At 37.8% G+C, this 14,227-nt stretch overlaps 1 long non-coding RNA gene across 1 annotated transcript in view; it reads left to right on the plus strand.

The window, feature by feature from the left end:
• Positions 1 to 14,227, plus strand: part of LOC150084688 (uncharacterized) — a 53,292-nt gene that overhangs the window by 35,871 nt on the left and 3,194 nt on the right. The window lies entirely within an intron of this gene.

The raw sequence follows: 14,227 nt of genomic DNA on the forward strand, positions 1-14,227 counted from the left end.
TAGCATAACTAAGAGTAAGAACAGATGCATGTATACTTGGTTCCTCCGTAGCCAGGTGGGAAGGAGCAGCAGTGCGTAGCACACGCTTCTTGATTAGACCGGGGTTCGAGCCCGTCACCACCAAATACGGAGGATGCGGAAAGGTCAGGGAATGACCACTGCATATCCCAGAGCAATATGGCCTTAGTTGCTAATGCTCATAAAAAAAACCAAAAGAAAGCAAAAAAAAAAAAAAAAAGCATGTATACTTGCATGTACACCAATGCAAGAAGTATAGTAAATAAATTTGATGAATTTGAAGTAAGTGCTGATCAAGACATCAAAGGCAGATATTGTTGCGATATCAGAGACATGGTGTCACACAGATATAAGCAGTGCAGAATTGGAATTTGGGGAGTACAATGTGTACAAAAGGGATAGTACAGGGTAGGAAGGGAGGAGGGATTATGCTGTTAGTTTAGAAACACATAAAATATAAGGAAGTGCATCCAATTCACATGGGTGGACAGTGCAATGTTCAGTCTGTTTGGTGTAACATAAACACTGGGAAAGGGAAAATGAGAGTAGGATTGTGGCCTTAGTTGGTAACGTCTTGTAATGGGCGATTTTAACTTTTCAGATATTGACTGGAACTTGTGAGTTGGTCACTTGCACGCTACCAATATTTTTATGGATTTATTGGAGGATTGTTTTCTATAGCAACATGTTCAAGGGGCAACCAGAGGGAGTAATACTCTTAATCTGATTATAATTCATGCATTAAGAATTTGCAGATAAAGGAACCACTAGGTGACAGTGATCGCAGCATACTGATGTGGGATTTGCTTAACAATGTAACTATCATAAAGGGTAAAGGGAAGGGTTTTGTTTTTGTAAAGGTGACTACAGTGGTCTCAGACAGTTTTTAAAGTTTTTAAATTCTATACAGTGGAATCAATTGATGATGTTACAAACAGTGAATTCTAAATGGGAAACCTTCAGGGACTTAATTGTGGAGGCTACAATGCTTTTCATGCCAACTAAGAAATACTTGTCACGGTTCCGGCCTAAATGGATATCAGATGAATTAATGAGGCTTGTGGTAGAGAAGAAAAATGCATGGGATGCATATAAATTATCAGGTGACACAAAAGCCTATGCCAGATATAAACTAGGCTGTAACCAAGTCACAAAGGAGGTTAGGCAGGTGAAGGCAGATTACAAGAAACCTTTGGCAAAGGATGTAAAGAAAAACAGCGAAGAGTTCTTTACTTATGTAAACCCTAGAAGGAAGGGTATGAATCAGATTGGTCCGCTTAACATAGATGGTTCAACTGTTGATGATCCTGCTCAAGCAGCTGATAAACTGAATGAGTATTTTGCATATACATTCACTAATGAGGAGTTATTCAAGGAGAGGAATGGAAAATGTTTATCAACTTCTAACAGGGAGCTAAGTGATTTTGTAATAACTGAGAGCAAAGAAGGGAGAATTTGTTGAGGTTAAACATAAAAAAGACACCTGTAGCAGATGGAATCTATCCAGTTATATTAAAGGAGGCAGCAAGGGAAGTAAGCAATCCCTTAGCCATAATTATGAGAGCATCCTTAGTTGCCACTCCTTAGTCCTTGAGGTTGTCACAGACATTCTCTCAGATGTGCCAGACAAGCTGTACTTTGCTACCTGGGAGTCTAAAATGCTGATGGAACTGATATTCGGGTGACACTCAAGTCAAGTGGACCCAATTTCGGTGAAGTCTGGACAGTCTGTGACAGCAAAATCCTCTGCTTGCACCTTCACGATGGTGGGACTGTTAGTAATCCTGGTTATAATCCCCATGCGCAAGCACACTGTGGGTGACCACTCAGGTGTGAACCAACACAAGCAGGGATCAAGGTGTGGCACCACACCTTGATCCCTGCTTGTGTTGGATGACACAAAGGAGCAGCATGGAGGAATGCTGCTCCTTTGTGTTATCAGGCAATACTAGTTGGTAGATGACTCTCATCAACTGGTGAAATACCACCACTTTGCTTATTGAAGGCTTGAAGTAGTGGAACCCATGTTTAGTCTCCGGATCTAAGTTCCAGTCAACCCTTCCCCACCTCTTCCATCATGCACTATGACTGATGACTTTTGAGTTTATGATGAACATCATGGCGAGATCCAATCTTCCTTACATTTCAAAGGTAAAGATCTAAAACAGTGTTCGCAGGCCGGCCACTAGTTAGTACACCAGACCGAACCTATTGGTAACTCTTTAGGAGGCTTCCGGATCAGCTAGTATATAATCTTGATACCTCTACTCTGTCAGATAGTGACGGAGGGAGTCTGAGTAATGTGCATGCAGGGACATTATCGAGACCATGTTATGTCAAGGATCTGGTTTTATTCTTACCATGTGTATTCCATATCCAAAAATTTTATTACTTCATACAGCAGGTTCTCCGCACTTTTCCTCACTATTGAATACACCATGAATTGTCAAACTAATAGAGTAAGCTTATCAGCGAAAAGATCTAAACCTCTCAAACACTTCCTAGTTCATTTCACAAATATATGTATTCTCAGTTCTAATCTCAGCGATGTCCATTTCCACTTGCAGTTTGCCAAACCCCATGTACTTTTTCGGATAGAAACTCAGTTATCGGTTGATTCAACTACTGCCCATCTCTGTTGCTCAAATTATTCGCTGTATGATTCCTTTTGCCTCAAAGGTGGTACTTATGCATATGTCTGTTCCAGTATTCCCTGTTAGAGTCTTGGTAATTTGGAATCTCCTCTTTTCGATCTTCTCTGGCTTAAAATTTCTCTCTACCTCATTCTGTCAAATTCGTCTGTTGCCTTTACCGTTCTCCAAACTCCATTAATTGCTTGAAGCTCTTTGACATCCTCTCTTTGCAACTTGACTTTCTTCAGTTCAACTTTCCTAACAGTGAGGTTATTTTCCTTGGTGATTTTAATGTTCACAACTCCAGCTGGCTTCCGTTTTCTAGTCACACCAAACCAACTGGTTGAGATGTTGAGGCTTTTGCAATTACTAATGACCTCGCACAGATTGTTCATTTACCTACCAGAATACCGTGTCGTTTGGCATTACAAGAATGCAAAATGGGATGATCTGCGAGATTTATTTTTTCTTTTCCTTGTTTGGATTATTGTTTCAAAACTTCTGATGTCAACGTTTGCTCAGATCATGTCAGTGAAATTATTCTTGTGGAAATGGAATTCTGTATTCCACACTCACTTTAAAATCTCGTCCTTTCTCTAAACCTTGGTTTTCCAATAAATGTGCTAAGGCTGTTCAAGAGAAGAATGCCATATCGTAATTGGCTTGTTTCCAATTGTTCAGTTTCATTTTCTGTCAAAATCAAAGCCCGCAACAATTGTAAATTGTAATTTTGGACAGTCCAAAATGGATTTTGAACAGTCCTAGAGTAGAAAACTCGCTTCTTGCCCTAATGGTAGCCGAGCATTCTGGTCTCTTGCCAAAGCCATTGGCCACAACTTTTGCCCATCTCTGCTCCCACCTCTGTCCAAACCAGATGGTTCTGTTGTCACTTTAGCGAAGGATAAAGCTGACCTGCTAGCATCCCATTTTTCTTCCAGCTCATGTATTAATGATCTTGGAAAAACACCTCCCACCATTCCTAATATGCCCCATTCAATGCCTACTGTGGTCTTCTGTCAAAAGGATATCAGAAGGATTTTGATGAATCTTGATGCTAAGAAAGCTCCAGGTGCCTGATGGTATTTCTCCACTAGTTCTCAAAACCTGTGCTCCTGAACTTACTCCTATTCTTTGCCGCCTTTTTTCACTTTCTTATTCCAAAGTTGTTTTTCCTTCTGCTTGGAAATTTGCTCATATCACACCAGTTCCTAGAAAGGGTGACAAATCCCTGCCATCCAATTATCGTCCAATTTCAATTACTTCTACTGTTTCTAAAGTAATGGAGAAATCAATTAACCGCCAACTCTTAAACTACCTAAAACCCTTCAGTCCTGATCAGTGATTGCCAGTGTCGATCCACTGGCTCTATTCTGGCTTATGTTACCCATTTATGGACAAATTATATGGAAAGGTTCGGTGAAACACAAGCAGTTGCTCTTGACATCTCAAAGGCTTTCAATTGTGTTTGGCATAAAGGTCTTCTAAGCAAGCTTCCATCTTATTGTTTGCCAACTGTTTTTTGTAATTGGTTATCCAATTTTCTCTCTGATTGCTCACTGAGAGTGATGGTAGATGGCTCTCTGTCTTCTACTGCTGGTGTTCCCCAAGGTTCAGTTCTTTCCCTCACTCTTTTCCTCTTGTATATTAATGATCTTCTTCCATTGATTGGAAATCCTATCCATAGTTTTGCCGATGATAGCACATTGCATCCCACTTTCCTATTTTGAGAAACCTTGCCCTGCTCAGTCAGTTTCAACTTCTCGAATATCTGCTACCAATTCCTTAAATGCCGATCTCCAGGTAATACTCCAGTGGGGCAAAGACAACTTAGTTGATTTCAATCTATCTAAAACTCAGTCTTGTCTTATATCTCGCAAAAAGGATTTTTCTGTTCCTATGCTTATCTTTGGCGACACTCCACTTTCTAGGCAAAATGATATATCTCGTTGGGGATTACCCTGACTTCTAATCCCCCTTGGCACAAGCACATTGCAAATATTGCTTCCTCTGCATCTAAAAATTTGGTTTTCTCTTTCACTCTCGGTGTTACTTTTCTTCCAAACAGCTGTTCACTCTGTACAAATTGCAAATCTGCCCTACCATGGGATATTGTTCCCACATCTGGGCCGGTGCCCCCAAAATCTCTCTTAGGCTTCTAGATTCCATTCAGAAGAGGGCAGTTAGGTTAATTAAGACTCATCTCTGACAGAGTCTCTCCACTCGCTGTCTCATAGACATACTATTTCTGCTTCATGCCTTTTCTACAGATACTTCCATGGGCACTGTTCTTCTGAAATGGCTTCTATAATTCCCACTCTCTCTTTCAGAAGTCTGAACTTGTGCTGCAACCAGCCAACATCCATTTACTGTCGAATTTCAAACTCACAGAACCAACTTTTCATCTTCCTCGTTTATTCATTCAACTGCCATTTTAAAGTATCTCCAATTCACAAAAGGGGGTGCAAAGGGTGACACAAATATTTATAGACCTGTTAGTTTAACTTCTGTTCCGTGGAAAATAATGGAGTCACTGGCTAAAGAGCTGATACAGGATCACCTAGACATGACTGCAATAATAGTTCAGACATAGCATGGGTTTTTTAAAGGGAAGTCTTGTCTGACCAGTTTGATTGGATGCTATGATGTGGTCACAAAGGAACTGGATGCAAAAAATAATTTTGATATCGTATACTTGGATTTCAGGAAAGGCTTTTGATTCTGTTGCACATATAATACTGCTCTACAAATTGGAGCGGTATGGCATTAAGGGCAGGTCGCTACAATGGATAAAGGGATGGTTGAAAGGGCGACAGCAGAGAGTGGTAATAAATGGACACTGCTCTATGTGGACTAATGTTATTAGTGGAGTCCCCCACGGTTTGGTGCTGGGTCCATTGTTGCTTTGTGTATTTATCAATGATATCGATGAAGGTATATCGATCTTAATGTCCCAGTTTGCAGATGGTACAAAGGTTGGCAGGGTTGTTAATCACAGCAATGACACTGCAACATGATCTAGAAAAGTTTGGCAGATGGGCTGAGAAGTGGCAACTGAAGTTTAACATTGACAAATGCAAAATACTGCATATGAATAGCAGTCACCTAAGAGAAACGTACCAACAGTGTGGTACTACACTCAGGGAGGTGGAGAATGAAAAAGACCTGGAGGTAATTGTGCAGTTAGATATGAAGTTGTCTGTGCAGTGCAGACGGGCTGCCAGAGCAGGTTATGGAGTTTTGTCAATGGTATATAGGAATTTTGCTAGCAGAGACAAGGACATGATTATCCTTTTGTATAAGGCAATGGTCAGACCACACCTTGAGTATTGCATACAGGTCTGGAGGCCTCAGTTTAGGAAGGATGTAGAGTTGCTAGGACGAGTACAGAGAAGGGCAATAAGATTGGTGAGAGGAACAAAGGGGGTTACGAAGAAAGGCATAAGTTCTGCAAGTTGCATCATCTGGAGACTAGGCACTTGCGAGGTGATCTGATTGAGGTGTATAAATCTTTGAATGCTTTGAACAGGCTCAATGCTGACAGGATACTTCCACTTGTTAAAATTAAGAACCGGAGGGGGCATAGATTCAAATTGAGGAAAGAGAATTGTAGAATAGATGTGCTGAAATTTGCCTTTAGCCAGTGGAGAGTTGATTGCTTGAACAGACTTCCATCTGTTGTTGTGGAGATTGATAGCTTAAGTAAATTTAATACTGAACTGGAGAAATATTTGGAGTGACTGGACGGGTGAAATGGGAAAGTTTTTTTTTGGCTGATGCTGTTTAAGCTTGCTTTCTTGCATCATATGCCTCAACTAACTAATGATCACTGCCAATCAGAGTGACCTAGATAGTCTTCAGGGATGGTCTGAATAATAGCAGCTATGCTTTAATCCAGCGAAGTGTAAGGTACTGACAATCCCTGTATAACATGGTTGATAAATTGCGGCAATCCTTGCACAATATGGTTCTTCTACAACAAAGTTTCGCTCTAACATGGTTTGAGAATTGCTGGAAATCTCATATAGCATGGTAATTTTGAATTTTTGTGCTGAAAAAACCCTGCTATTATGTTAGATGTAATTTTCAACATTTCCATTCCTTTTTGTGAATCCCTGCTGTTGACTTGCTAGTCGTTACCGCCTTCATGATATTTTTCTAAAGCACATTTCTCGAGGTCACTACCATAAAGCAATAAAAACAATTTGCACTTTCCGGTTTATTGGTCTTTTCTGTTAGTGTAATCAATTATAAACGGGCAGTAAACTCTATCTTCTTCCATTTGCTATAGTACCGATTGCTGGAGTTCTGTTGGTTTTCATGTTATTATGGTGAAATGTGTTTCTCCTTCCATGAAATATTCAATCGTATAAAATAACGTAAATAAATTCTCAGAAACTCATTACTCCGTATCTCACTTGTGCAACAAACACCAGTGTTTGTTGCAACTTCTGTGTGTCGTGTTCTTTAATTAAATGAACGTACATTTTCTGACATATAAGTATCACAGTTTTTGTAAGGTAAAACGTTTGTTCAGTTATTACTAATTAAGTTACTACTGTTTTAAAAATAAAGTTAAAATATTAAGTTATTACTATTATAAAAATTAATTTTTCGATTGTTATAAAAAAAAAAGGTGTATTTTTGTTAGCTTTTGGAACATAACCTCCCTCTTTTTTGTTCTGGTTCTTAGTCCCGTTTAACACGGTTTCACATTACATGAGATTTTGTTGGAACCAAACTACCCTGTATACGAGGGTTACCTATATTGCACATGAGGAACAGTAACCCCAAAATAAATTATACGCTTGGTGGAGTTTAACTAAAGCCGGTTAATGGAGGAAAAGGACTTGGGTTTTATGATATGGTCAGATATGAAGTTCTCTGAGCATTGAAGACTGGTTGCAAGGCCCATGGTGTCCTGTCAATGATTTATTGAACAATTGCTAGTAGATATAAGGATATCATAATCACATTATATAAGGCTATTGTTAGACCACACTTGGAATACTGTGTTCAAGTATGGAGACCTCACTTAAAAAAAGACATTGTGCTTCTTGAAAGGGTCCAAAGACAAAATGAATGAGGACAAAATTTTCATGGTTAGAAATGATTCTAGAACAAGGGGCCATAATTTCAAGTTATGGGGGGAGATGTTTATTATTATTATTAGCTGTATGGTGCAAGGAAGCCTAAGGCTTATGCTGCACCAGCCAAAAAAAAATTCCCGAGTTACCCTGAGAGAGAGTGAGAGAGAGAGAGAGAGAGAGAAATGTAGAAGGGAATCACCAAGAAAGAGAAGAATGATGATATCCAACTCAGGACCCTGGGTATGCCAAGCCCATACTCACCAGATATGAGCCCCTGGTGTTATTAGATTGGATTGCAGGAAGTTTTATTTTAGCCAGTGAGTTATAAAATACTGGAATAAGTTACCTACATGGGTGGTAGAGGCTGACAGTTTGGGGAAATTCAAATGGCAGCTGGATAATTACCAACGGGAGGAGGGAAATGCATAGGTTGACTATTTCCTATGCTAAAAAATGTTTAGCATAGTAAAAAATTTTCTTATTTTTATTTTATTTTTATTCTTATTATTTTAAGCAATTTGCACCATGTGGCCATTGCTAATACTAATACTATTTGTAGGTCTTTCCCTCTTCATCTCTTTGCGGCTCTTCAGCTGGTAGTTATGGCTGATTGGATTCCCCTGATATAATCCATGGACCTTGCATTTGTCTAGACCAGGGGTCTCCAACCTTTTTTCATCGGAGAGCCATGTAGAAAATTCATAACAAATGGCGGGCCGGAGTCGTTGCAATTAATTTTGACGACTAAAAACACTGTAAACCAAAAACACAATTTTAGCGACTTCACCAGGTCAAATGTGGTGTACAAGATAGAAAAACTATAAAAAATTATAAACAAGGGATATTTATTGTAAATAAAGACATAGTTATATTAAAAATCACAATTTTTGTTATTATAATCACGTTTGATATTACAGAAATAGCAAATCAATGAGATGTTTGTAGTTGTTTTGATTTAGCAATAATTGAAATGTTAGGTTTAATAGTAGAAGTTCCCAATCTTAAAAAGTCTTGCAAATGTTCATCTGTCATTCTTGATTGATGTTTGAATTTTGTATATTTCATTTTTGAATATGTTTGTTCACATAAGTAAGTGCTACCAAAAATAGAAATTATTCTTGTTGCTAATTTTTTTAATTCTGGAAATTCATTTTCTGTCAAAGTTTTATAAAAGTTAATTAATGTTTCATTTTTCAATAATGTTTTCAGGTTATCGTTACTTTGAAGATCTATGATTTCTAATTGTAGATCTTTATCTATTTGTGAAACATTTACATCAAATGGATTCTGAAATTATGTAAATAATTTTCTATTGTTTTTGAAATCAACAAATCGATCAACAAATGCTTCCATCAATAATTCAAGATTTCGGACAAAATTATCGGTAGAAAAATCACAATTGGGTATATTATTATATAAACTTTCACAACACAAAAATTGGGAAAAATTATTTCGTTCAATTTGATTTTTAAATAAATCTAATTTTGTCTGAAATGCTTTGATATTGTAGAACAAGTAGATCTACAAAATTAAAGATCTGCATTTACAAGTAGATCGCGATTTTGAAGTTTTTTATTCAATGTATTCAAATGTTCACAAATATCTGTTAAAAATACAAGTTCCCATAACCATTTAGAGTCTGTTAATTCTGAGACTGGTTTTAATTTTTCGTTCATGAATATGTCTATTTCGGTTCTGAGTTGAAAAAATCTTTTTAACAAAAATCTCAACCATCGCACCTCCGTATGATACAACAAATCACCATATTCGCTTTCGATTTCCTCCAAGAAAATTTTAAACTGATGATGGTTCAGGCCATTTTTGCATATAAAATTCACAGTGCTAATTATAGTCGACATGATTGAGTTCGAAGACAAAAATTTACCACACAACGATTGCTGGTGAATAACACAATGAAATTGCATAGGTCTTTCGATGTTTTTGGGATCAAAATATTTATTAACTTGGCCAATGAAACCAATATTTTTTCCAACCATATTCTTTGCACCATCGGTTGTAATTGCTGTAAACAATTCCCAATCAAGCTGCAGGTCTTCAAACACTTTTGATATGCTATAAAATATGTTTTCACCAAAGTTTCTATTCTTCAAGCTTTCAAGTGCAGCCAATTCTTCTGTGACTTCAAAATTTTGATTTATACTGCATATGTAAATGAGTAACTGTGCTGTGTTGGTAATATCTTCACTTTCATCAATTGCAATCGAAAAATTTATAAAATCTGTAAATTTTTGTTTTAGCTGATCTTTAACATTAGCAGACAAGTCTTCGATTCTTCTTGCTAAAGTTGACGCTGATAAACTTATAGCAGCGAAGTGTTTAACTTGATCAGGGCATATTTCTTCTGCAATTGATAGGCACACTCTTTCACAAACTCGCCATCAGTAAAAGCCCTCCCTTCTTCAGCAATGATTTGAGATGCTTGCAAACTAGCTCTAATTAAATTTAAATTCTGATTAGTGAAACATGTCATCTGTTGTTGTTGCTTCTTGAAATCCAAGCTCAGCTCTTGTAATTTCTTGTTTCGCAACTCTCCTTTAAGTTTATCATAAGTTGAGGCGTGTTTTGTCATATAATGCCGTTTCAAATTATATTCTTTCAACACAGAAACTGCTTCCTTACATATAAGGCGGGTACATCGGTTATTGTCCCTTATAAAAAAATAATTAATCGACCAAAGTTCATTGAAGACACAACATTCGGAATAAATTTTTCTTTTCCTTGACATCTTGATTCGCTAAAATTAAAATTAAAAATTCAAAGTTAAATAAAATTAAAAATAATATGCATTTATACAAATAGCACTAATAAATTGTTGCACATGATAATCGGTGCAGCAGCCTGACGACTATGGTCTGAATGAGAATAGCTGACCAGGAGAAAGATTAATACACATACTTGTCTTTACGTTGCAAACTACAAAGAACACATTGCATACAATTCTTTCACTAATACTTACTTAATTAATATTTAGATTAGTGTTTAGCAATTGTTTTAACAGTCGCTTATTTTAACTTTACTATTTCACTTTTTGACAACTGGTGTTCGCCGGAAATACTCGAGGTTATAAACTTATAGCCTTGGGCACTCGCACTGTTGGGATTTCTGACATCGCAAGAAACACTGCTGCCAAGTGAAAGTGTACAGAGTTGCAACAATGTTACAAAATTATATTTGAACGCATTTACATTATATTTTGATTAAAAATATCCTTATATACGATATGTAGCAACCAAAAAAGATTTCTATAGAATAAATTTCACGAGGTGGATGAAATAGTCTGGCGGGCCAGATGCGGGCTGTAGGTTGGGGACCCCTGGTCTAGACCAAATTAAATTGCTTCCTGATGTTGTTGGAGTTTATTCTTGTTGGAGTTAACTTAATATTAGTGCACTACTAGCAGGATCACTAAAGAGAAGTATTCTTCATAATTCTTCCAGTTTCTAGTGCTTCTGACAATTATATTTTTTGATCTATTTCAAGTAGTCATTTATTTTCAGATCAATTATTAGTTCGAATGTATCGTGTTATGCCCTGTCACTTGGTCTTGGGGAAACAGATTATTGTCAGCCGACCGGGCTAGCCGAGTGGGTAAAGTACCTGCCCGGCAACCCAAAGGTCGCGGGTTCGATTCCCGCCTCGGGCTTGGATCAAAGTACTGCAAAAACCTTGGGAGGTGCAATATGGCCACAGAAGCCGATGCGCCAACAATTACCAACTCAAAAAAAAAAAAAAAAAGATTATTGTCATGTTGGCGAGTCGAGAGATCTCCTGCTTCTTAGGAAGTGAATAATAAATTAAATTGCTAATAAACTATACTAAACTATTGACTCTTTCTGTGTGAATGTGTTCAGCTGCTAAGATTGTTCTTAACAGCCAAAGTGATTTTGTATCTTTTCATAATTGTGGTGCTGCAGCTGTAGGTAAATACTTAGTTATTGCCTTTGTTTATGTTACAACTTTGTTTGTCTAAAAGTTGACTGCTACGCTATGATTATGTTCTACTTAGTTTGTGCCAATTAAAAATTCATCAAAATTCACCAAATCAGAAAATTCATCTGATTTATCTAGAACTGAACGAAAATCTCCCAGTAAGAAATCTGATTTAAATAGTGATACTAAAACAGAAAGTTGCCTCCGTAGCCAGGTGGGAAGGAGCAGCAGTGCGTAGCACACGCTTCTTGATTAGACTGGGGTTCGAGCCCGTCACCACCAAATATGGAGGATGCGGAAAGGTTCAGAGAATGACCACCGCATATCCCGGAGCAATATGGCCTTAGTTGCTAATGCTCCTAAAAACCAAAAAACAAACAAACTAAAACAGAAAATTCTCCCGAAGAGTGTTCTGCTCCAACAATTTTAACAAGACTAAATATTGTAACAAATGAAAATCCTAAAATTGATAGCCTAGAAAACTGTGCTCATTCAGTATCAAATGCATCATTTTCTGATGATAAACAGGACCATTCTGTTAACCTTACTACCATTTTCAAATACGATGATTCTGCAACGTGGCATTTTCTTCTGACTTCGGTATCTTGGGATCATTTAATATCATCGGATTTATTTGAATCAAACAAACAATAAGAAATAGCTTTATTTACCCTAGAGATTCTGAGAACCGATGTTTTTCCGAGGCAATGTATTATAGGAAAATTTCAAATGGTGAATTCATTAAATTCTGTTGCTAATTTATTAAACTCTAGCATCGAATATATAATTGAATGCATTTGCAAATGCATTAGTTGAAGCAAAAAAGCTATCAGAACTTCTGAGAATAGAACCTGTTTTTAGCATTAGCATTAGTAGAAGCACATGATGCAAGAAAGCAAGCTTATACAGCATCAACCAAAAAAAAAAAAAAAAACCCTTCCTATTTCACTGATCCATTCATTCCAAATGTTTGTCTAGTTCTGCCTCGAATTTATTTAAGCAACTTCCACAACAACAGATAGAAGTTTGTTTCAGCAGTCAACTACCCGCTGGCTAAAGGCAAACTTCCACACATCTATTCTACAAATGTCTTTCCTTAGTTTGAATCTATCCCCTCAGGTTTGTAATCTGAGAAAGAATCCCATCAGCATTGAGCCTGCTCAATCCATTCAAGGCCTTATACACCTCAACCAGGTCGCCTCACAGGTGCCTAGTCTGTAGAAGCTGCAATTTGCAGAACTCAAGCTTTTCTTCATAGGAGCACCACTGTATTCTCTTCATCAGTCTTGTTGTCCTTCTCTGTACTCATTCTAGCAATTCTACATCCTTTCTAAAATGAGGCTTCCAGACCTGTATTCAGTACTCAAGGTGTGGCCTGACCGTTGCCTTATTTATACAAGGGGATAATCATCCCCTTATCCCTCCTTGCAAGATTCCTGTTCATCATTGAGAAGACCCCATAACCTACTATGGCAGCCTGTCTTCACTGCTCAGAAAACTTCATATCTGACTGCAATTACCCCCCCCCCAGTTCTCTTTCATTCTCCACTACTCTAAGTGTAACACCACCCAGTTGGTACATTTCTCTGGTAAATGCAAAGTACTGCTACCCATATGCAGTACTTTGCATTTATCAATGTTAAACTTCAGATGCGACTTCTCAGCCCATCTACTAAACTTTTTACAGACAAAAGAGTGGTCCGCAAAAAGAAGTTGTTCAACTACAAAAGTACTGACCATGTTATTGGCGACTCTAAAAAGAACTTCGAAATAAATGTATTCAACACTATTTTGGACAGAGTAATTAGCATTAGTAGAGGCATATGATGTAAGAAACCAAGCTTATGCAGGATCAACAAAAAAAAAAACCAAATCCCATTTCACCCCTCAATTCGTTTCAAATGCCTCTCCAGCTCAGCCATTAATTTATTTAGGCTATCAACTTCCACAACAAAGGATGGAAGTCTGTTCCACCAATCAACTATCCGCTGGCTAAAGGCAAATTCCTGCACATCTATTCTACAACTGTCTTTCTTCAACTTGAAACTGTGCCACCTCAGGTTCTTAATGTGAGCAAGAGGAAGAATCCCATCAGCATTCAGCTTGCTCAACCTATTCAAGGCCTTATACACCTCACTCAGATCACCTCACAGGTACCTTCTCTCCAGGCACTGCAGTTTGCAGAACTTAAGCCTTTCTTGGTAACAGCACCCCATTGTTCCCCTCACCAGTCTTGTTGCCTTTCTTTGTACTTGTTCTAGCAATTCTACATCCTTCCTAAAATGAGGCCTCAAGACCTGTACACAGTACTCTAGGTGTGGCCTGACCATTGCCTTATATAATGGGATAATCACCTTCCTGTCCCTGCTAGCAAAATTTCTATATATCATTGACAAGACTCCATGACCTGCCCTGGCAGCCTGTCTGCACTGATCAGCGAACTTCATATTTCACTGCACAATTATCCCCAGGTCTTTTTCGCTTTCCACTTCCCTGAGGAAGTTAACATATTAACCACACAGTTAATATGTTTCTCTT

This window comes from Mastigoproctus giganteus, chromosome 6 (genome assembly GCF_048544385.1).
Source record: "Mastigoproctus giganteus isolate SK-2022 chromosome 6, ASM4854438v1, whole genome shotgun sequence".
Lineage (NCBI taxonomy): Eukaryota > Metazoa > Arthropoda > Arachnida > Uropygi > Thelyphonidae > Mastigoproctus > Mastigoproctus giganteus.